This window comes from Scyliorhinus torazame, chromosome 6 (genome assembly GCF_047496885.1).
Source record: "Scyliorhinus torazame isolate Kashiwa2021f chromosome 6, sScyTor2.1, whole genome shotgun sequence".
Taxonomy (NCBI): Eukaryota; Metazoa; Chordata; class Chondrichthyes; order Carcharhiniformes; family Scyliorhinidae; genus Scyliorhinus; species Scyliorhinus torazame.
In genome coordinates this window covers 79551081-79576012 of record NC_092712.1, presented here as the reverse complement: position 1 = coordinate 79576012, position 24932 = coordinate 79551081, and the positions used below count along the sequence as shown (strand labels likewise).

The window sequence follows — 24932 nt, the reverse complement described above, 5'->3', positions numbered from 1 at the left end:
TTCATTTCATTTCATTTTCAGATAGCAAATTAAGTTAGTTAATAGCTACTTAAGACCCATTGTCAGAGGGCAACTGGGATTTTCCAGTTGAGGGCCTGATCCCAAATGGTGGTTGGGTACAGGACAGCTCCTGGAGATGCCCTCCTACTAACCGGGGGTGGGCAGTGCTCCAGGCAGGCTTAGAGGCCCTCACTGCCCATCTGGTTTCAACTGCAGCGCAGGCCATCCTGTGGAGGGCTTCACCCTACACACTGGTGGCCCAGCTGCTAAAACGTTCCTTTTAAATTTAAGATTCAATCCGTCTCAACTTAGCCCTCAGGATATTCTGCTGCTGCTTCCAAACTGAAGGACTCTTATTGGCCCTCCAGCTTCAATATCACACCAACCCATCCTTAATTGGGCAGCGACCCTGCACTCAGGTCATTAATGGCAAATTCAGAATCGGAGATGAAGACTGTTCCCCACACAATGCAGACTTCTGATCCCATTTGAGCTTGATGGTGTTGTCCTGAGCCTGTAGGGATAATCCTGCCCTGTAAGTTTCAAGTTATCATAGGGAATATTTTAACTATCAAGTGACTGGCCATTTCAGTGGGAAGGGCCCTACTCTGGACTGGTGCAGCGCTGACTGGTTTAGAAGCCAACTAGACTGGCAGAGAGGTGTATCGTAGGTAGAGATGGTTGAGCTGTGATATCAGCAATAATAATAACCTTTATTGGCTCAAGTAGGCTTACATTAACACTGCAATGAAGTTACTGTGAAAATCTCCTAGTCGCCACATTCCGTCGTCTGTTCGGGTACACAGAGGGAGAATTCAGAACGTCCAAATTACCTAACAGCACGTCTTTCAGGACTTGTGGGAGGAACCCACATTGTTCTTTGTTTCGGCTATCTGGTTTCACTTAATGGAACACCTAAGAGGCATACTTTGCTCTATATGTCATAAGAATCGCAGGGATTCCTGTGACCATTGTCCATTTCAGGTGGGCACCAGGGCTGCACAATGAAAGGCCTCGAGAAATTGGCTGCAGTGTGGGAATGGAGCAGTAAGTCAATCATTTCGATTTTAACTCCACTCCCAGAGGCAGTTAATATCCACTGTCATATTTTCATGATTTATTGAGTATTTAATTTTATTCAGGGGTGGCATTAATTGGGGATTTCCTTGAGCTCCTCTACATATTTTTTCTTATTTGATGGGATGTGGATATTATTAACAAGGCCCGCATTTCTTGCCCGTCCCCAATTGCCCTTAGACTGAACTGTTCTCTAAAATGGCTTAGTATGCCATCAAGACTCACCCACATCACTGTGGATCTAGAGTCACATGTTGGCCAGTTCAGCAGATTTCCTTCCCTAAAGGACATTAATGAACCAGATGGGTTTTACAACAACGATATACAGGAAAGACTGAAACTTTGGTTGCTGGGTTTGGAGGCACATGCCTTCAATGTGACTCTGTAAATAAAAGCTTGTAGAATGAAAGATTAGACTCCAGTTCTATATTTCACAGCCTGGCTATCTACATTATAACATCATTCATAGAGTACAATAGGGAAGAATTCTTGTCATTCATATTCATTTCAAGTATCCATTTGCAAAGTACATGAATTACACATCATAGTGTTGAAACGTACAGGTCAGGATTTTCCAAAGTTTGATCCCTTGTCTATGCTGGTTTCAACTGAAACAGTGGGACTGCTGCAGCCAACTTAAATTCCAAATGCAAAGAAGGAATCGAGTCAGCCATGGTTTCTGCTCATGGTTACTACCGGATAATTTCCGATGAAAAATGTGGATTTTGGATGAGAATAGTTCAGTTTTGAAGTTCCCTATAGTCGAAATGTGGTGGTACAGTCCAAGATCCCAAATGACAACTTGGGCATGGTGTTGGAACATTTCCGGCAATCAGATAACTGTACCCAGAGCCAGGTTGGTGCCTTCAGAAAGGAATGGGAGGAACAACAGCAAAAAGAGTCAACACCAACAACTTGCATTTCTTTAGCACATTTAAAATATGCTTCCCACCAGAATTCAGGCAAAAGGTGACAGAGAGCATTAGAAAGAGATAGGGTGACTAATGATTAGAAAGAGATAGGGTGACTAATGGCGTGGTTAACAAGCCCGTTTTAAAGAGCACCTTCAGCAGGAGTGATTTAGTGAAGGAATTCCAGAGCTCAGGACTCAGCTTGGTGCCATCTGTGTACTTGCATTCTGAAGTTGTGTTTTCAAATGATATCACCAAAGGGCAGCATGGTAAACAGAAATAGGAGGTCCCAAGGACAGATCCTTGCGACACTCCAGAGTTAGCAGTTCTTTAGCAGGAAGAGAATCCACTGCTTGAGTTCCCTCACAATAACTGGATCGAACAGCAGCAGTAGTGTGTACCATCTACAAGGTGCACTGTAGGAACTCACCAAAACTCCTGAGGCATTACCTTCCAAACCCACGAGCGCTACCATCTAGAAGGACAAGGGCATCAGACACATGGCAACCCCACCACCTGGAGGTTCCCCCCCAAGTCACTCACCATCCTGCCTTGAAAAAAGTTTCCTCATTGTTGCGGAGTCAAAATCCTGGAACTCCATCCCTATCAGCACTGTGGGTGTACCTACGTCACAAGGACTGCAGCGGTTCAAGGAGGCAACTCACCCCCACCTTCTCAATGGCAATTAGGGCTGGGCAATAAATATTGTCCTAGCCAGCATTCCCTACATCCTACAAATGAATAGAAAAAGATAGGACTGAATAAAAACAATATACTGTGAATGCTGGACATCTGAAACAAAAACAGAAAATTCTGCAAAAACTCAGCAGATCTGCCAGCATCTGTGGAGTGAGAAACAGAGTTTACGTTTTGGCTCCATATGACTCTTCCTTAGGTAGGAATGATGGGGCCGGCATGGTGGCACAGTGGTTAGCACTGCTGCCTCACAGCACCGAGGGCCCGGGTTCAATTCCAGCCCTGGGTCACTGCCCATGTGGAGTCTACACATTCTCCCTGTATCTGCGTGGGTCTCACCCCCACAAACAAAAGATGTGCAGGGTAGGTGGATTGGCCACACTAAATTGCCCCTTAATTGGAAAAATACAATTGGGTACTCCTAAGTTTATAAAAAGATAGGAATGAAGTAATATCCTGCATGGACCTAAGGGGTGGAAATACTTATCTTCCCTGTGCTTCTTGCGGAGTACAAGCTCCCCCCGCTAGGGGCAGGGTAACCAATTAACCAATGTACAAAAGGTCAGCAAATAAGGCACCAACCACAGGGGTCTACCGGATAGTGTATGTATAGTTTGTGTAAATAAAACTTTGTTCATATTTTACTAGGTGTGGATTCTCCGTGTCCTTATTAAAAATGGAACCAGATATACATCCAAAATTCAAACTCTATAAAAATAATGGGTTGCCAACACCAAACAAACCAATAAGATAACTGTTGTAACTGAAGGCAAGGACTCCATACGCAGCCAGATAGACAGGGTACAAGGTTAATTCTATTACTCCACAATACAATAACTCTCTACTCCATTCCTCCCTCAGGGTCCTCTTCCCTGACCCGCCTTCCCTGACCCGCTCCCAGGTCGGTGTTTATATCCATTGTGGTTCCTCCAATTGGGAGGAAGTTCCGCCCCTTAATCACCTGGGGATTTCATATTCCAAGGTGTAGGAGGGGAATCTGATGTAATGTAGGTTCTCACCACTTTGGGGGTGTAACAATAACATTGGTAAATCAAAGATGTTAATGAAATGCTGAAAAGTATTTTCTTGCAAAATGTATTCTGAAAAGCACATTTTACAGGAGCTGATATATCTTCTGCGGTTTATAAATTATGTTTTTGCCACAAAATTCTAATATTTTTGTTGTTTTCAAGAACTGCTTTTATTTTCAATAATTGCTGACATCTCAATGAGGCAATCCATGTTACCCCAATATTTTAAATTTTCAGTATGGCACAAGTGTGTTCACTTGGCCATCAAGTTAAAAACACTTCATAGATGATTTTTCTTTAGTTTCTTGGTTGGATGTTGAACTCAAAATTTGACTTGATGTTTACCCATGTGCTTTAAGTTAAAATGTTGAGGAAAAAATATTTTAAAAGGCTGGAGGAAAATTCAAATTGAAAGAATGCTACATGGAGTTGGCTGTTTTCCAGGTCCTAAAAGGAGTTGGCCAAATAGTGTTGGCACCTAGTTCTCAGCTTTTTGCTTCCTGCCAATTCTAAGCACTTGATCTACCCAGATGACCCACTTGATTCCACTGTGAGTACTAATGTCTACAGACCTTCTGAGGACACAATTGTGTACATTTGGGACCCATACACCATTTGTAGTTACGTTAAATATTTTCCCAATTTGTAGCCTTAATTTTTTTTCAAATTCATTTACAGAACGTGGACTTGCTAGCAAGACGAACATTTATTGCCCTTCAGAAGATGATGGTCAGCTGCCTTCTTGAACCGCTGCTACCCCTGTGCTGATGGTATTCCCACAGTGCTGTTAGCGAGGAAATTCCAGGATTTTGATCCAGCGACAGTGAAGGAATGACAATATATTTCCATGTCAGGACACTGAGTAACTTGGAGGGAAACTTGCAGGTACGATATTTACATGTGGCTGCTGCCTGTGGGTTTGCAAGGTGCTGCCTAAGGAGTCTTGGTGAGTTCCTGCTATGCATCTTGGAGATGGCACATTCACTGCTGCCACTGTTGGTCGATGGTGGTGGAGTTCGGAACGAATGTTTGTGGATGGGCAGGCAATTGAGCGAGCTGCTTTGTCTTGGATGGTGTAGAGCTTACTGACTATTGGAGCTGCACTCACCCAGGCAAAGTGGAGAGTATTACACCACACTCCTGACTTGCGCCTTTTGAATTGCAGGGTGATCTGGTCAGGCGAGCAATCATGAGATGGAGTTTGGGCCCCAACTACTGATACTTTAAAATGAATATATTAACGTATAGATTACTCGCAACACACCAAGAAAACCTCCTAAAATCAGCTCCAATCAAATAGACTCCAGTTTGTTCCAAGACTCCTTTGGAGGAAGGTCTGAGATAGCTTCCAGGCCTCCTCAAAGAGGTATTTTTGCATCCTCCAAGTCAAGGAAACGATTGCTTTGAGCACCTCCTGCTGGAACTCGTGTGGGCATAAGTCACATACATATCAGTCTCCAGGCCAGTCAGTCAGTAATGAAAGAATGCAGAGCCGCCTCGAAAACTTTGAAAAACAAAATCAGTCCATAATTTGTTTCCAACCCATGTCGTGTGGGGAAGCATCAAAAACGTTACATTTATCTCGATGTTCTCGGCACACCTCAGCTTCGAAATGCGTTTTGTTTGCAAATGATTAAAAATAAACACATTGCTGACGGATCAACAATCGCTCACGTACGTACATACATACAAACCCTCGGCCGCCGACAGGCGGGGGGCGGACAGACAACGTCGTCCGGAAGTGTCGGTTCGTCACCGGCTTCAATTTACCTACTTTTGAAAAAAAAAGGGCATGAAATTACAAATGACAACCCGGCGTGCTTAAACTTGGACCATAGGTCCGGCAACACCGAAAGAAATGAAGGATTTTTGTACATGTTTCTCTCATTTTTTTTTGGAGGGAGTGTTGACTTGGTTTTATTGTGAGGTCGATGCAATGAGTTAGTATATTCCCCCCCCCCCCCCCCCCACTCTCTTTTTTGCGTTGGGAGTAGCGGAAGTTAGAGGAGAATGAGTGAAGTGCTTTGTGCAGGGTTACACTGAGGATCAGCAGAAGTATCTTTCCCGGGGACAAGTTGCAAACGCCGCCGCGCGCTCGCGCCTCTCTCCAGCCGCAAGTTCGCCTGCAGGCGACACATTGTTGCACCGCTTCCCTCTCCTCTTCTTTGACAGTTCTCTCCTTTTCCAATTCATTTTGGTTTTGGACACATTATTATTTCTGGCTGTTGAGCGAAATGTGTCTTTTTCATTAAACACACGGGAAAGATGATGGTGATGCTGACGACAACAGAGCGAAGCCGCTGCCTCCAAACCCGTCAGTAATTGCCGCAAAGAACCCCCTCCAAGATTGGGCTGTAACCGGAAGGTAGGTTTTTTTTTTCCCCCTCAATAAGTTTTGTTTTGAATTTTATTCCTGTATTTAAAAACAAAATCTTTATATGTTAAACATGTGATGCGCCGGCACGGGATGTAAATAAGCCAGAGTGTGGTATAATCACTTTTATCGTCAGTGCAACGGGCATTTGTGATGGTTTTAGGGGTTATATTCTACAGACAGCTGTGCGTGTGTTACAACTTCAGACTGACAATATTTCCCTGTGGTACTTTGCTCTGTATTCCCCCAGGATGGGAATGTACTTCGCAGCAACAACATATACTTTTGCACATTTGTGTCTGCTTTCCTTGCATCGCCCATTGTTTTGACACGCTCCTTCCCGAGTACTTTCTCTGTGAGTGGTAAGTCTGGTGGTGTTTGTGAGTTTTTGTTTTTTGGCCCCGCATGCTTCGCCTCCGGCGATTTGAGTGTCGTTGAAGATGCAGTTTTGAGGGGAGGAGATGCCTACATTTCTGATGGACCTGAATTCGCTCCTTGCAGCTGTCGAATCTACAGGATATGTTTCTATTGTTCACAGCTTATTTACGTGAGACCAAATTCTCTAGAACACCATCTGTTTGTAACTTGAGCTCTTTTAACTTGGTCCATTTTTCCTCCCCTTGCCTCTTTATTTATTCCCCCCCCCCAAAAAAAAAGTTTCCAATATCTGTCGAGGCTGAACCAAAAGGATCTCAATGTGTTGGATCAAACAGGGCTTTTTTCTAAATGTTCTAAATGTTTAAGTGCATTTTAAAAAAATGATCCCAGCTGATTTTCCGCAGCATTGCTCTCAGACAAAAGTCATGGAGCTTTTCTTCCTGTCACTTCCTCTTGTGTAACTTCCAATCTCTAATTCATCGTTTTCACTGTCATTGTTTGTGGTCCACTCTTTGTCTCATTCAATCTCTTGACGCTTTATAAATCACGAGCTTTTTTTCTCGCTATCTTCATTTGGTACAAGTATCCTCTTGCTGTTGCTACTGACTCTTGCTTAAAACATCATGCATGCTTTCCCCCCCCCCCCCCCCCCCCATGGAGTTTATTCTCTCTTTAAAATGGGTTTTCTCCCTCTTATCTCTTTCTCACTCCCCTCCGTCTCTCACTCCCCTCCGTCTCTCACTCCCCTCCCTCTCTTTCTCACTCCCCTCCCTCTCTTTCTCACTCCCCTCCCTCTCTCTCACTCCCCTCCCTCTCTCTCACTCCCCTCCCTCTCTCTCACTCCCCTCCCTCTCTCTCACTCCCCTCCCTCTCTCTCACTCCCCTCCCTCTCTCTCACTCCCCTCCCTCTCTCTCTCCCCTCCCTCTCTCTCTCTCTCACCCCCCCCTCTCTCTCTCACCCCCCCCCTCTCTCTCACCCCCCCCCTCTCTCTCTCACCCCCCCCCCTCTCTCTCTCACCCCCCCCCCTCTCTCTCTCACCCCCCCCCTCTCTCTCTCACCCCCCCCTCTCTCTCTCACCCCCCCCTCTCTCTCTCACCCCCCCTCTCTCTCTCTCACCCCCCCCTCTCTCTCTCACCCCCCCCTCTCTCTCTCACCCCCCCCTCTCTCTCTCACCCCCCCTCTCTCTCTCACCCCCCCTCTCTCTCTCACCCCCCCTCTCTCTCTCACCCCCCCCCTCTCTCTCTCACCCCCCCTCTCTCTCTCACCCCCCCTCTCTCTCTCACCCCCCCTCTCTCTCTCACCCCCCCCTCTCTCTCTCACCCCCCCCTCTCTCTCACCCCCCCTCTCTCTCTCACCCCCCCCTCTCTCTCTCACCCCCCCTCCTCTCTCTCACCCCCCCCCCTCCTCTCTCTCACTCCCCCCTCTCTCTCTCTCACCCCCCCTCTCTCTCTCACCCCCCCTCTCTCTCTCACCCCCCCTCTCTCTCTCACCCCCCCTCTCTCTCTCACCCCCCCTCTCTCTCTCACCCCCCCTCTCTCTCTCACCCCCCCTCTCTCTCTCTCACCCCCTCTCTCTCACCCCCCCTCTCTCTCTCTCACTCCCCCCTCTCTCTCTCTCACTCCCCCCTCTCTCTCTCTCACTCCCCCCTCTCTCTCTCTCACTCCCCCCTCTCTCTCACTCCCCCCTCTCTCTCTCTCACTCCCCCCTCTCTCTCTCTCACCCCCCCTCTCTCTCTCACCCCCCCTCTCTCTCTCACCCCCCCTCTCTCTCTCACCCCCCCTCTCTCTCTCACCCCCCCTCTCTCTCTCACCCCCCCTCTCTCTCTCACCCCCCCTCTCTCTCTCTCACCCCCTCTCTCTCTCTCACCCCCCCTCTCTCTCTCTCACTCCCCCCTCTCTCTCTCTCACTCCCCCCTCTCTCTCTCTCACTCCCCCCTCTCTCTCTCTCACTCCCCCCTCTCTCTCACTCCCCCCTCTCTCTCTCTCACTCCCCCCTCTCTCTCTCTCACTCCCCCTCTCTCTCACTCCCCCCCTCTCTCTCACCCCCCCCCTCTCTCTCACCTCTCACACCCTCTCTCATCTCTCACACCCTCCCCCTCTCACCCTCCCCCTCTCACCCTCCCCCCTCTCACCCCCCCCTCTCACCCCCCCCCTCTCACCCCCCCCCTCTCACCCCCCCCCTCTCACCCCCCCCCTCTCACCCCCCCCCTCACCCCCCCCCTCTCACCCCCCCCCTCTCACCCCCCCCCTCTCACCCCCCCCCTCTCACCCCCCCCCCTCTCACCCCCCCCCTCTCACCCCCCCCCTCTCACCCCCCCCCTCTCACCCCCCCCCCCTCTCACCCCCCCCCCTCTCACCCCCCCCCCTCTCACCCCCCCCCCTCTCACCCCCCCCCCCTCTCACCCCCCCCCCTCTCACCCCCCCCCTCTCACCCCCCCCCTCTCACCCCCCCCCTCTCACCCCCCCCCTCTCACCCCCCCCCTCTCACCCCCCCCCTCTCACCCCCCCCCCCTCTCACCCCCCCCCCCTCTCACCCCCCCCCCTCTCACCCCCCCCCCTCTCACCCCCCCCCCTCTCACCCCCCCCCCCTCTCACCCCCCCCCTCTCACCCCCCCCCTCTCACCCCCCCCCTCTCACCCCCCCCCTCTCACCCCCCCCCTCTCTCACCCCCCCCTCTCACCCCCCCCTCTCACCCCCCCCTCTCACCCCCCCCTCTCACCCCCCCCTCTCACCCCCCCCTCTCACCCCCCCCCTCTCACCCCCCCCCCTCTCACCCCCCCCCTCTCACCCCCCCCCTCTCACCCCCCCCCTCTCACCCCCCCCCTCTCACCCCCCCCCTCTCACCCCCCCCCTCTCACCCCCCCCCTCTCACCCCCCCCCCTCTCACCCCCCCCCTCTCACCCCCCCCTCTCACCCCCCCCCTCTCACCCCCCCCCTCACGCCCCCCCCCTCACGCCCCCCCCTCTCTCACCGCCCCCCCCTCTCTCACCCCCGCCTCTCTCTGTCTCTCTCACCCCACCCCCTCTCTGTCTCTCTCACCCCACCCCCTCTCTCTGTCTCTCTCACCCCCCCTCTCTCTGTCTCTCTCACCCCCCCCTCTCTCTGTCTCTCTCACCCCCCCCTCTCTGTCTCTCTCACCCCCCCCTCTCTGTCTCTCTCACCCCCCCCCTCTCTGTCTCTCTCACCCCCCCCCTCTCTGTCTCTCTCACCCCCCCCTCTCTCTGTCTCTCTCACCCCCCCCTCTCTCTGTCTCTCTCACCCCCCCCTCTCTCTGTCTCTCTCACCCCCCCCTCTCTCTGTCTCTCTCACCCCCCCCTCTCTCTGTCTCTCTCACCCCCCCCTCTCTCTGTCTCTCTCACCCCCCCCCTCTCTCTGTCTCTCTCACCCCCCCCTCTCTCTGTCTCTCTCACCCCCCCCCCTCTCTCTGTCTCTCTCACCCCCCCCTCTCTCTGTCTCTCCCTCACCGCCGCCCCCCCCTCTCTCTCTTTCTCCCCCTGCCTTCGGTTTTTGTTTGTGATCATGAATATTGTGGTTCCCAAATAGCTGGAGAAATTATCTTGCCCTCTCATCAAAATAAGAATTAGTGTGCGTGTCCCCATTCTTCTTGGGAGTTGCAGATCCAGGTACAGGTTTAGGGACAGATCACGGGGCAAAAGATCGGAGGGAATAGGGAGGCCATGTTGGACAACCTGGAATGTACCGAGCCTTTGTGAAGAGTTGGGCGGAAAAATCAGAAATGGTCTCTCGTAACTTGTGATGTATTTGATACAACTGCTAATCAGATTTGTGGAGCACCATGAACTATTATGGACAAAATCCAAAACCTAACATATCTACCTTAAAATTATTCACATTTACTTTTTTATTCAAGTACCCAGAAATATAAACTGAGAAATTGAATAGCAAAGATCATAGTTGTAGCTTAGAAATAATCTTCCAGTTTAATAAAGGCATTGTGATGCAATGTTTACTGTGCTAAGTGCCTTTGGAGTCTGGAGAGGCTGACAGTGCGTACATAGGGTGGAGTTTAAAAGGGAGCTGACTGCTGTGCACAGCTTGGACATTTTCAGCGCTGGACTGCTGTAAGTGTGCTTTGTAGAAAATTACAGGAACTGGAGTATTTCGAGACTTAGTGTGAGGAATGGAGCTGAGGCTTGAGGAGCAAAGATCAGGAAAAATGTCTTGGATGAGAGATTAATGGAGGAATAAGAATTAATCACAGCTTATCATAGTGGCTGGGAATGGGTTGAAAATTGGCCAGTATCACCTGGTTACTATAGTTCAGACTAGTTTTGGGTTTGCTTGATCCAAGAGTGATTCTGCATGATTATCGTGGCAAATTAATGGGCGCAGAAGTTCATTGCAGTACTAAGTGCAATGTAGTTGCTGTAAGTTATGTGTAATTACTGGTTGAATATAGGTGTCCTATCCTGCAACGCATAACAGAAATTTACGACTTTACTCCTGAACATACACTACTTATGTTCTATAGACTTTGTCTCTGTATATGTTTCTGGAACCTACCTCTTTATTCACCTGAGGAAGGAGCAGTGCTCTGAAAGCAAGTGATTCAAAACAAACCTGTTGGACTTTAACCTGGTGTTGTTAGACTTCTTACTGTGCTCACCCCAGTCCAACGCTGGCATCTCCACATCATACACTACTTGGATTGTGGAAATAGGAGACCTAACTTTCCAAGTTCTGTTTTATAGCTGCTTTTTTTTAATGCAATGTGAAATTTTGCTTGATGGTCTAAAAAAAAAAAATGGAACTATTCTGCTTGAATATTGTGCTCTGTCATTGTTTCTACTCTTTAAATTGAGGAACTGTAAATAGTGGAACAAGCAATACTTCAATTTTGTGGGGCGTGGACCTTTTTACAAGGCTGCTGTTTTCATTTTAAAAAGAAAAGATCTATTTACAGACATGGCTCTGACCTATCTTATCAATTCATTACTCTGTCACATGGGTAGTACAAGTGGATAGCACTGTGGCTTCACAGCGCCAGGGTCCCAGGATCGATTCCCCGCTGGGTCACTGTCTGTGCGGAGTCTGTACGTTCTCCCCGTGTCTGCGTGGATTTCCTCCGGGTGCTCCGGTTTCCTCCCACAGTCCAAAGACGTGCAGGTTAGGTGGATTGGCCATGAGTGACCAAAAAGGTTCGGAGGGGTTATTGGGTTACAGGGATAGGGTGGAAGTGAGGGCTTAAGTGGGTCGGTGCAGACTTGATGGACCAAATGGCCTCCTTCTGCACTGTTTGTTCTATGTTCTATGTTATATAGCATCATAATGAATGACTCTTCCACTACATGTACTGCATGCTTTGTTTTGAAGATCAAGCCCTTTAAAGGCATACCTCCAAATTCTATTAAACTGAATTGTAAGCAGTGTACCCAATTTTAGCAATTTAATAATTTAATGTATAGATTTCAAAACATTTTTATTGTAGCTTGTTCTTCTTATTCGCCTGAGAACTGGCCTTAAAGTCAGAAACGGGCATTTTTTTAAAGTCCATGGTTCATGTGCTGTTTCTTGTGGATACATCTTTTTGCTGGGTGTACAAGCTAAGGATAGCTTGGCATATGCTCAATGTGGATTGTGCTTTTTCCTTCTTTAAAACAAAACGGAAATCTATCTCTTTTCCATGAATCCAGACTGCATTTCCCATTGTTAACAGGGAGGGGAGGGGTAAAGTTCTTGAGTTCTGCTTGGTTTTTGATGGAATTTCAGGGATTATACTGTAAAATGTGCCTGTTTTGAAAAGTGATATTGTCATTCTTTTGACTTGAGGAAGGAAACCAGTGGTCTGCCTCCCTCCTATTTCCCCTTCCTTTTGGCTGTCTTTACCCCATGAGTGACCACATTAAGCCAAATGTTAAAATAAATCCATCCCATACTTCCCTGTATTAAACCTAGATTTTCAGGAAGACTCGGTGAGACTGGGATTTTAGACATAGTTGTTGTTGGCCTGAAGTGTAGCAATTCCCTGCGTTCATTAATATAAATGCTATTTTTTTCTATTTTAATGACTTGTATGCATCCGTGACTTAAATGTTATATTTAGATGTGTCTATTGTCCACACGTGTGATGTGTTTTTCAAAAGTTTTAATTTGGACAAATTGTCGGTTACAATGTACACACTCATTGTAAAACAAAAATCAATCAGTATTCCTGTAAAAAATCAGTGGGCAGGGTTTCTGCTAGTTGATCTGTGCTGTGACATTGTAAACAACTGTGGGAAGATTTCCTGTTGGTGTCTGTAGTAGAATTGCAAGCATTTGCTGTCTGACCATTTCACTAGAAATGCCGAGCTGAGCAAATCTTCCTGTATTTGTTCACAATGGTACTTCCCGTAGCTGCTGAATGAAATAATCTCCGCATGCATTCTTTTTCTTATTAATTCTTGATGCGGACATTGCTGGTACGGCTGCATTTATTACCACACCTAATTAAGAAAAGGTGATGGTCCAACTGAGTGGCTTCTTACGTCATCTCAGAGGGAAATTAAGAGTGAATCGGACATGTTTTAAAGTGTGCTTGTAAGTTTAAGCTTACTTTAATGGGGTTAGAGCCATAGAAAGGTTACTTTGCGGAAAGATGCCATTCAGCCCATTCTGTCTGCGCCCGCCAGAAAAAAGAAACTAGCTGCTTATTTTAATCTCACTTTCCAGCATCTGGGTCTGTAGCCTTGCAGGTTACAGCACTTTGAATCCAGACCCAGGTACCTTTTTTGAATGAGTTGAGCATTTCAGCTTCAACCACCAATTCAGGCAGTAATTCCAGATGTTTCCACCCACTAGGTGAAAAAGGCTTTCCTCGTGTGCTCTCTAAGTCTTCCACCAATCACCTTCAATCTATTCCCCCTTTAATTGACCCCTCAGATAGGGGAATCAGTCTTTCCTGGCTACACCATCTTAGCCCCTCATAATGTTTTACACTTCAATTAGGTCACCCCTTTAGTCTCCTCTGTTCGAAGGCTAGGATTGCTTTCCTATCTGATCTTTCCTCAGCTGCAATTTTCAAGGCTTGGCAATATTCTTATGAATCTCCTCTGTACTGTCTCCAGTGTCCTTCCTGTTGTGTGGTTAGGTTTATTAGCTTGTGGATGTGTAATATAATTATGAGTCATGAACACAACCCAGTCCATCACTTGAACCCACCTCCCATCCACTGACACTCTCTACACCTCCCAATGCCTTGGGAAAGCGGGCAGCATAATCAAAGACTCGTCCCACCCGGCTTATTCACTCTTCCAACTTCCACTTGTTTGGAAATGTCCATTTGTTTGGAATTCATACTTGGAGAATGAAGAAAGCAGAGGAAGATGTTGAGATATAAAATATCTGGAACTGTTCAATATATAGCCAGCTATCCATCATTACCTCTACATTTACACTCCTATACTGTCAACAGCACTGACTGGATAGGAAAATTGCTGTTGTGTTTTACAAGTTGATTTTAATACCCGTCAGTTGCCAAACAATTACAACCATAGAATTTCTACAGTGCAGAAGGAGGCCATTTGGCCATCGAGTCTGCACCAATCCTGGGAAAGAGCACCATACTAGGCCCATTCCCCTGCCCTATCCCCGTAACCCCACCTAACCTACACATCCTTGGACACTAAGGGGCAATTTAGCATGGTCAATAGGTGGATTGGCCATTCCCTTAGTATCCAACAGTTTGGTGGTGGGGTAATGGGATAGATTGGGGTAGTGTGCCTGGATAGGGTGCTCTTTGAGTGTCTCCTTCTGCACTTTAGGGTTTCTATGAATCCACCTAACCTGCACATCTTTGGACTGTGGGAGGAAACCAGAGAACCCACTCAAATGCTGGGAGAAAGTGCGAATTCCACACAGTCACCCAAAGCCAGAATTGAACCTGGGTCCCTGGCGCTGTGAGGGAGCAGTGCTAGCCACTGTGCCATTTATCAGTTGGCTGATAGAACACTGGCTAGTCTATCGTGAAAGCCTGCTGTCCCACCAGTGCCAGAATTGCAGAAACTGCACTTGTGAACCTACATCTACTCAAAGCACCAAGGGTGAAGGGATGGAAATTGATCAAGCAAAGGAATCTATATTTATTTCTACTGCACTGTACCTACCCTGCTTTTAATTTATCCTCTCAATCCTTTGGTTCTATTCTCTTTTAAATAGCTCTTAATTGCTCCCATCTCCTCAATTTTGAACCCATTCCTTTCTTGCACCTGATGCATCCTTTAATGAGCATTTGTTGGTGCAGTATGTTGTAACAGTCCCTGAAGCTTGACTAGGTCTTGGCATTATTTGCGCCATTGCGGGTGAGGATATGGGTAAAGGAAGATGTCCTCCCCTGAACATCATAAAGATAGAAAATTCTGTTGCATCCCAAACTGGACCGCACAATGATTGGTCACATGGTCTCACTGCTGTGCCATTGTCTCTGGCAGGCTGCACATTTCTGCTTGTGCATTTAAAAAAAACTTTACTTGACATAGCCTTGCAATTTTAACTTTGGTCTTTTACCTGCTGGGATCCTCCATTGCATGTCAGTCGAAGGTTATATGGAGCACATGGTTTGTCCATTGTCATCCAACCATCTAACATAACAATAACACCATTCTGTTGTTACAGAATTATCTTGTCTTAAGTGTGCAGGTAAGTTAGCTGTCTGCTTATCTTAAGGGAGAGAAGAATTCTACACCGAACATGTAAATAAACTGAAGCCACTTTCATTGGAAACATCTTGGCCAGTACTTCAAAGCTTTGTGCTTGTCCCAATTAGCAGACTGTTTTCCTGGTAATAAAATTCAAATCCTTATCCCTTTTCTGGTCCACTGCAGAAGTTTACAAACACAGTCAACAAAACAGAGACAACACCTAGTCAGACTTTAAAACTGAATAAAAATATCTTCATAGTTGTGTTGTCTAAATAGCAGGAATGAAGGCATTCTGACTGGAAATGGTTCTCCAAAGAATGTTGATCCTTGCTGTTCAATTAGTCTTTGTCAAGGGCTACTAATTGCATCTTGTTATCTTGATTTCTGTGTAAGCCTTTTATTGGAACTCTTTGCAACTTTAACATAATACTTTACTGTGTTCCCTGTTTTGAAAAAAAAAGATTTTTAAAAAAGCTTGCTTCTTGAACGTACTGATTAATGCTGGAATAAAGTTACAAGAACATTGGCTACCCTTCAGTACCTCCTGCCACTGACCATTTTTTGTTTGTGAAACTAGACAGTGAGTGTAAGCAGGTGATTTGACTGAACCAAGTTGCTGCCATTCTCGGGTTCGAGCCATTCAGCAACTGTCACATTGTGTACATCATTCACATTTGACACTTGGCAGCAGCATTTATTGGGTCACAAGATTAAAAAAGGGCAGGGGAGACCATTTGGTCCATCTATCCAGAAACTAGTTAGAAAATAATTGGTTGAGTTTACCTTTGTGATTTTGTCACCATTTTTCAGCTGGTTATGGCGGTGAATTGGTAAAGTCCTAGGGGTTGCTTGTCTGCTTTTGTAGGATGTTTGTCAGGAACATGAATATTATACAGTCATTAGTTACAATTGTCCCTTTTTAATGCAACAGCCTATTACATTTATCTGCAGTATTGTTACTTCAATCCATATGGACTGGTGTGGAGATTAATTTCAAAGGGTTACAAGAGATTCAGAGAGTAGATAAAAAAGATTTCACCAGGGAACCAGGGGAATTCTTCCTGTTCTTTCAATAAAGTAGTGAGGTGTGGGCTCCTATCTTCACCCGAGGGGACATCTAGGACCTCAGTTTATCATCCGAAAGACAGCCCTCAAACAACACAGCAAGTTTTCAGTGCTTTGCTGAAAGTGTCGGGCTAATTATGTGCTGAAGTCTCAGAGGGGTTGGAATTCGCAATCATCTGACTCTGGCAAGTATGCAGTCTCTGAGCCAAGTCTGACACCGTTGGTGTTCCCATTCTGTGCAGCAGTTCCTACCTCAGAATAGTTGGAGTGGAGATGCAAGGTTGTGTCAAATTCTGATTGAATTGTTCCCTCTTCTATTTTGACTTCAAATTGATTTTTAAAATTGTTGGAGGTTATAATTACATAAAACTAATTGTTGCCATTTCTATCCCTCAACCTAAATTGACAGTATTTATATACTGCTCTACTTGCCAAACTATGCTGTAGAAAATGGGAATGAGGAAGAAGCCACAAGGACAGTTGTTAAATGTGATTGCTGTACCCAGAATGATCATGAAATGTAGTCATTTGTCTGTGTCACTGCATTAACTACCATGGGTAATGTGAAGTGCCTACAATGCCCTTTTCAAAAAATACACCGGCATCTGAAATAGAATCATAGCATTATAGAAATTTACATAGGAACCATTTGGTCCATTGTGCCGGACTGCCACCAACTATTTAACTTAATCCCGCTTTCCAGCTCTTGGTCTATATTTTTAAAGGTTATGTCACTTCAAGTGAATTGAATAGTGAAATAAATTTTAGTTAAAATTTCAAAGGTTTTAAATATTGATGAATCAGCTGTGTAATATTGCATAGCAAGGTCCATTTTTAAACAGCTTATACTTAAGACACCCGGTGGCAATATGCTACCTCTGATTTTGGATGAAGTTAGGGATGCTCAGGCTCCTCATTATCCTTGCGTCAGACAGCATGTTTCATGCAAATACAAGTTGTTTTTGCAAACCAATTATCGATATTTTTTGCATTTGTGTCTGCTGGTATCAAATATATTGTTCTTGGAGTTTGTAATAGGAATATATTTCATGTTTTTAACCCCCCCCTCCCTCCCCTACATCTTGTCCAAGTGCCCATTTTTGTGTATGAATCTAGATGGCTGTCAGCTGCCTGTTCAGCGGTGCTGGTTATCACAGGACCCAGGGTCAAGACAGATGGAAAAAGACCAGCTGGTCCAATGAGCCTGTCCTATTCAGTTAAGTTGGCCAATTCAAGCCGTCTGGCTGAGATCTGCAACTCGGGGGTAGGGACCAACAGGAGCCGTTTGCTCTGTTTCTCCATAATGCATTTACTGAGAAGTTATCAAACTTTAGTCATTTACCTGGATCAGTGTAGGTGCTACATTTTGATGTTCATGATTTTGTTGTTCCTCCTTCCAGTTGATTGAACGACATTAGTTTACAATACAGGAGAACATTCAGAAATAAAAATGTCTATTGAGGATTTTCTTTTAGCATGTGTAATGTCTTGGAGCTGAGAGAGAAGTCATATATTTAGAAAGATTAAAGGAAATTAATTGAATTTGTTTTGGGTTTGTTGGTGATTAAGATCCAAGAAGCCAACACACACATTGTCACATTGTCACATTTAATCAAGGTCGCATAAGTCTGCCTATGGCAGCAAACTATTAACACAGCACAGTCAAATTGGGACAACCAGGATGTCGGTCCCTGTCCTGGCCCGCATTTAGACAGGGTTCTGACACACCTCAGCTGGGCGGGCCTCCGCCCACTCAGCTGGGAAGCTCATCCTCCACGAGTCCCACGGGGAGATGAGTCGAAGAATCCCAGTGGCCCTCATGGATATTATTACCCCCCCGCCCCCCCAAAGTCTGAAAATATCCCCTCTGCCACCATCTGAGGAGGCCTTCTGTGCTGCTTTGCACGCATCTGTGCTTTTGCCAGTGGCAGATTTGTGTCGGGTGGTTTGTAGCGGTTTGTAGATTGCATTTTCTGTGATAACCTCCGGAGAGCTATGCCCAGGATTCGGTCCCGGCCACATCGTCTGTCGGTGCTGAGGCCTTGGTGTCCATCTCTGAGCTGAAATCGTCATTGTCTTGATGGTCCGGGTTTCGGCCCATGGGCGGTTGCATGCTATGTAGGAGCAGTTTCCAGTGAGGCGGAGGTGCTGAATTCCTTGGCCGGGCGTCCTCTGACGGAGCTCTCGTCTCTTAAGGTGGTCGACAGGTTGCGCACGGTCTTTCCTTGGGTCTTGACTATGTGGGAAACGGCCCAGTTTTCTCCACCATGATCTCTGAGAGCCAAAGTTGCAGAAATTAAGAGCGTCCCCTGGTTGAAAATTCCTCTATGGTGTCCTGTGGTCATGATACATTTGCTTCAAGTCCTGTTGCAGCTCAACTTTCCTGCCCAAGCTTGGAAAATTCAGGCTTCTGAGGTGCCAGTCCAGTGCTGCACCTGTCATGACATGTGGCATGGACCTGTAGTGAAAAAGGAATCTCCCCAGTCGCCTGTCCAGGGAGCCAGTAGTTTGCTTCCGCATGCCCCTCTTAAATGTGCCACTCATTTGGCCAAGCCATTTGAGGACGGTCCAGAAGTGTCTTATCCCGTTGGTTGGTGCGAATGTGGAGAATTCTTCAATCATGAACAGGGCTCCGTTATCTGTGACCAGCACCTCTGGGATCCTGTGGGTGCTGAACGAGCATGTTAACTTTTCAACGGTGGCTTTCAATATGGTGTAGGTCATTCTATGTGCGTCTAGCCACTTGGTGTGGGCATACACTAGGATTAAGAACATGGACCCCATGAAAGGTCCACCAAAATCATTCTCTGGCCTTTCGTAGGGGTACCCTGGCCATTCTGAGGGCTGGAGAGAGTTAAAAGGAGTTTTTGGTGCACCTGACACACTGGGCATCTTACAACCTGCTAGATGTCACCATCGACCCCTGGCTACCAGACCTGCACCTTCATTATTTTAAATCTTTAAAAAATATATTTTTAGTCAAACAAAATTTTCATTATAACAAACCCAACAACCCAACCCAATCTTATTCCCAAAATGCACCTACCCCCCACATTAAAAAAAAAACCCTTAACCCAACTAAAACAATGAACACCACCCCCCCCGGACCAGTTTACTGAAAAAGGAGATGAATGGTGGCCACCTCGAGGAGAACCCTTCCACCACCCCCCTCTTAGTATACTTGATCTTCTCTTGGTGCAAAAATTACATCAGGTCAAACCAAGCTGAGGCCTTGGGCGGCAGCGGGGACCTTCACCCAAGCAGAACTAGCCTCTGGGTTATTAGCAAGGCGAAAGCCAGGACCTCTGCCTTCGGACCTGTCTGCAACACTGGCAAGTCCAGAACTCCAAAAAGTGGCACCAGTGGGCACGACTCCAGCTGAATGCCCCAAATCCCTGACATCGTTTTAAAAAGGGAGATCCAGAAATTGACGGTCCCCTCACTGCCCCTCAAAGGCTGAAATGTGTTCACATTTTTTTGTTTCTTCTCTACGAAGTGCCGTAGGATTTTTTCAATGTCAAGTGCTCTATATGTCAAGTGCTCTATATGTCAAGTGCTCTATATGTCAAGTGCTCTATATGTCAAGTGCTCTATATGTCAAGTGCTCTATATGTCAAGTGCTCTATATGTCAAGTGCTCTATATGTCAAGTGCTCTATATGTCAAGTGCTCTATATGTCAAGTGCTCTATATGTCAAGTGCTCTATATGTCAAGTGCTCTATATGTCAAGTGCTCTATATGTCAAGTGCTCTATATGTCAAGTGCTCTATATGTCAAGTGCTCTATATGTCAAGTGCTCTATATGTCAAGTGCTCTATATGTCAAGTGCTCTATATGTCAAGTGCTCTATATGTCAAATGTTGTCCCAGTGTCTGCGTGGGTTTCCTACGGGTGCTCCAGTTTCCTCCCACAGTCCAAAGACGTGCACATTAGGTGGATTGGCCATGATAAATTGCCCTTGGTATTTTTTACACAGAGGTGGAGTGGTACTAATGGTTAAAGAATAAATACCAGTTGTGAGAAGAGAGGATATACTAAACGAATCAATAAACAAAGCTTTGTGGGTTGAGCTTAGAAATATTAGAAATAAAAAAGGGGCAGTCACACTACTGGGGGTGTGCCCTTGCCCAAATAGTGAAAGGGAGATAGAAGATCAAATATGTAGGCACATTTTTGCCTGTAAGAACAAGAGGGCAATAATAGTAGGAGACTTTAACTATCCCAATATCCTCTGGGATTCAAACAATAGCAGGGGAACTGGGGGTGAAAAATTCATATAGTGTGTCCAGGAAAGTTTTCATCCAATTGGTGACAAACCCAGCAAGAGGAGATGCAATTCTAGACCTCACACTGATGAACAAGAAAGATAGGGGATAGTGATCACATTTCTGCTAGATTCTGTATTCCCGTGGAAAAGGACAGCGATAAAGCAGGAGAAAACATTTTTGAACTGGGAGAAGACAAATTTTCGAGGAATGAGAAGGGACTTGGCTGAGTAGACTGGCCAGCACTGCTAGAGGATAAATCAGTGGAAAACCAGTGGGAAACACTAAAAAGTGAGGTTGTAAATATATATAGTAGACATGTCCCCTCCAAAAATAAGAGTGGTACTGCCAAATCGCGAACCCCCGGTTGTCTAGAGGAATACAGGGGAAGATCAAACAGAAAAAGAAAGTGTACGATAGGCACAAAGAACTAAGCAGCTAGCCAAGACGAATATAAGAAGTGTAGGGACGAAGTTAAGAAGGAAATAAATCAAGGAGGGCATGAGAAAAGGATTAGCATGTAAAGTTAAAGAAAACCCAAAGATGTCAGCATGGATTTGTTAAAGGAAGGTTTTGCCTCACAAATGTGATTGAAATCTAAGGAAGTGACAGGAAGGGTTGATGAAGGTAGTGCAGTGGATGTGGTGTACATGGATTTTAGCAAGGCGCTTGACAAGGTCCCACATGGTGGATTCGTCAAAAGTGTAAAAGCCCATGGGATACAGTGGAAATGTGCCAAGCTGGATAAAAAGTTGGCTTAGTTACTGAAAACCACATTACAAGAAGGATGTAATTGTCTGGAGAGAGTGCAGAAGAGGTTTACAAAAATGTTGCCAGGGCTAGAAACGTGTAGCTACAAGGAGAGATTGGATAGATTGGGGTCATTTTCCTTGGAACAAAGAAGGCTGAGGGGTGACTTAATTGAGGGAAAGTGATAGAGTGGACAGAATAAAATTGTTTCCCTTGGTAGAATATTCTAGAACCAGGGTGCATAGATTCAAGATAAGAGGCAGAAGGTGTAGAGGGGACATGAGGAAGAACCTTTTTACGCGGGGGGGAGGGGGTGCCTGGAATTTGCTTCCTGAGTTGATGGGAGAGGCAGAGACCCTAAACTCTTTAAAAAGTACCTGGATCTGTACATTAAGTTCTGTAAGTGACCGGGTGTAGGAAAGTGGGAGCAGGAAGGGCACCTGGGTGTCCTCGGGCTGGCATGGACAGGATAGGCCGAATAGTCTCCTGTGCTGTAATGTTTCTATAGTTCTAACCATTTCTTCACTCATGTGAATATGAGTCCTCCGGTGGAGCTTCCCAAGCCCACTTCTCGTTCTTTTTTTGCAGGCTATGGAGAGATGCCAGCACGGTGGCCAAGTTTGAGATACAATTCCCATAATTTACAAGATCCAGAATTGATTGCAATTCCGTGGCATTTGTGGAGTTGGGGCCCCTGGACTTTCTCCTCCACAGGGTGTAAGCCGTCCTTATCCACCTTATAGCCCTAGTATGTCGCTGCCTTTGCTTGGAAGACACGCTTGCCGCTCTTCAGGCGGATGCCTGCTTGGGAAAAACGGCATTGGACTTCCTCTAGGTTGTCAATGTGCTCTTTGTCCCATGATAAATGCATCGTCTAAATACACCTCTACTTTGGGTACCCCCTTCCATCACTCCTTGAAAATTTGTGCAGGCGAACGAGACCCCAAAGGGAAGGCGAATGTATTCGAACAGTCCCCTTTGGGTATTTACAGTCGCATATTTCCACAATGCAGTATCCAATTCTAACTGAAGATATGCGTGGCTCATGTCCAGTTTGGTGCATGCGCATCCTCCAGCCAGTTTTACATACCCTGTGCCTCGCGAGGATTTGTAACAATCCAGGTGGGATGCCTTGTTTAGTCACTGTATGACCCCCACAGAGGTGAACAGACTTGCACTGCTTCATCACTGGGTGCACCGTTGTGGCCCATTCCACAAATCGCGTGGGGTGTATGGTGCCCAAATTCTCCAGGCGCTGCAATTTGACATCGACTTTTGTGAGTTAGGCGTATGGGACAGGTCGTGCCCGGAAGTACGTGGGCTGGGCCTCTGGGTTCATTTAAGTGCATGTCTTGTCTCCTTTTATTTTGCCCAAATCCTCCTGGAATACCTCCAGATATTTCCCAAAGACATCATACAGGTTCCTGGTGCCCATCCCGAAAATCTGTTGCCAATCGATGCGGAGTACTTGCCAATCACGACCCAATAAGTTAGATCCCGGTCCTTGCACCATGGCCAGAAGCAACCTGACTTGCCCGTGAGTCACCGTAGTTACGAATCCTATAACGGCAGCTCCCCAGTTGCTAATCTGGCCCTGTTGTGACACCGATCCAATGGCAGGATTCCCGTGCAAAACCGACGGAAGGTCTGGGAACCAATGATGGAGACGAGACAGCAGCCCCTGTATCTGTCTCCATCTTTAGGCGGTGTCCATTTACCTGTAGCATGACTTGAATCGGTGCCACGTTCGGGACAGTGATGCAATTCAGTTGCATCATGTGTTCCTCCTCAGGTGGGGCCATGGGCAAGGCCTGTAGATGGAGGCAACCTCATTGTCTGTCCAGGGCGGCGCGCTCTCTGCTGTTTCTGGTGGCCTTGGTTGCCACGTGTTTCGTACCCACAGTTTGTCCTCAGGGGAGATATCCAGCTGGTCTGAGGCAGCCCGTGAATATTGAGCCCAGACACAGTGTTGTACCCTTCATTGTCGTTTTGGAGGCGACCTGGTCATTCGAGCATTACCCTGGAGCAATACACTGCAGTCCGATTTATGGAGGTCGAGCAACACAATGGACACTGCAGTCCATGGACCCTTTGATCGCCTGAACTCATTTGTCTGCATTTTCACGGAACAGTGCGAGTTCAATGGCTCTTAAATCCAGCATAGGCTCCGTCAATAGCTTCCTCTGGTTGGCCGTGTTGTTAATTCCGCACACCATCCGATCCCTCAGCATCTCGGAAAGGGATGGCCTAAACTCACAATGCTCAGCCAATCATCAGAGTCAAGGCAAGATATCGGCAACTAACTCTCCCCCCAGAGTCCATACAGCAATGTTGAACCAGTATCGTTGCATGATTACTGACAGTTTGGGATCACAGTGGTCAGACACCAGCTCTACTAATTCATCAAATGATTTTAAATCCGGAGCAGCTGGGTACACAAGGCTTTTTATAATGCCAAAGGTTGGGGCCCTGCAGGCAGTCAGGAGTATTACCTTCTGCTGGTCCTCTCCAAGGGTGCCTTTGTCCTGGCAAAAGCTCTGTGTATTGAGCACAATCTTCCAGGCCTGAATCAAAGGCCTCCAGTTTCCCAAAAAGCAGCATTTTTAAATGTCAGTTCCACATGTTGTACCGCAATCTTTCGGAGCGACTGGGACATCCAGAATTTCTTTTACCTTGTCATCAGTATTAAGACCCAGGATCCCCGGTGGTGAAGTGAACGTTGGTTCTAATCTAAGTCACACACATCTGCCTATGGCAGTGAACTATTTTCATCGCATAGTCCTGGTGGGACAACCAAGGTGCCATCCCTGTCCAGGCCAGCCTATAAACAGGTTTCCAATGAGCCCTAGCTGGGCGAGCCTCTGCCCACTCAGCAGGGCAGCTCATAACTCCACGAGTCTCGGGGTGGGGGGGGGGGGGAAAGAGATCAGTCAATGTATCCTCGTGGGGGTTATTACATTGGTCAACAGTAGTCATAATAGTGCTCATGGTGAAAGAGACAGCGGATAGACACACAACTGCAAAACAGGATCGGATGCCATTTTTTTGGTATCTGTACATTCCAACAATGTAGTTACCCAGCCAACAGTTTAGTTTCTACTCCTGACCTATATGGACTCGCTCAGTTATGGGACAGACAGCTGCTTGAAGACTATCTGCGGTCAAGTATGCAACAAGCTCATTTTATCCAGGATTATATGGCTATCTATATTGAGTTGCAAAGGCACAGATAGTTTCTGTTGGAATTTTTTGCGTTCAAATTCTGGAACATTGAGCGGATATACAGTGAGTGCACCCATGATGTGGATAGCATGTTGCTGGCAATGCCGCTTGTATAACATTGTGCATATTACTGCTGACCATCCTGTTTTTGATGACTTTGTGCAGTCTGCTCGGTGCGGTCTCGAACCGAGACTTATCAATAGTCTATTGCTATCTAGCGACTGTCTCCTGGCCTTGTGAGCAGGCACAGATGACTCTGGATATTGGAACTGAGTGAAACTTAAGTGCTGACTCTGAAAGGGGTCTCAAATTGGCAACTCCTCAAATACCATATGATCATATTTTGATTATTATCAGACAGTCTGTCTCATTGATGAGACCTAAAGGGATGCATGTATCAGAGAGGGTTGGCTCCTGGTACCTTTACCGCCCGAACGAGTAGCGTGGTCTTGGCTGGAAAAGCAGCCATGGAATTCCAGAAAAAAAGTACTGCTATGGAAACTTGGGGAACTGAGTTGTTGCGT

At 46.7% G+C, this 24932-nt stretch overlaps 1 protein-coding gene across 3 annotated transcripts in view; it reads left to right on the top strand.

Annotated features, from left to right (window-relative positions):
* The first annotated feature begins 5431 nt into the window (after positions 1 to 5431).
* svila (supervillin a) overlaps positions 5432 to 24932 on the top strand; it is a 433091-nt gene continuing 413590 nt past the window's right edge. For 2 of the 3 annotated variants that reach the window (XM_072508365.1, XM_072508366.1), the window contains exon 1: positions 5432 to 6080. The gene's annotated coding sequence lies outside the window, so the exon portion shown is untranslated. Of the gene's footprint in view, positions 6081 to 6339; positions 6452 to 24932 lie in introns of all 3 variants that reach the window. The other variant, XM_072508367.1, reaches the window with a different exon arrangement.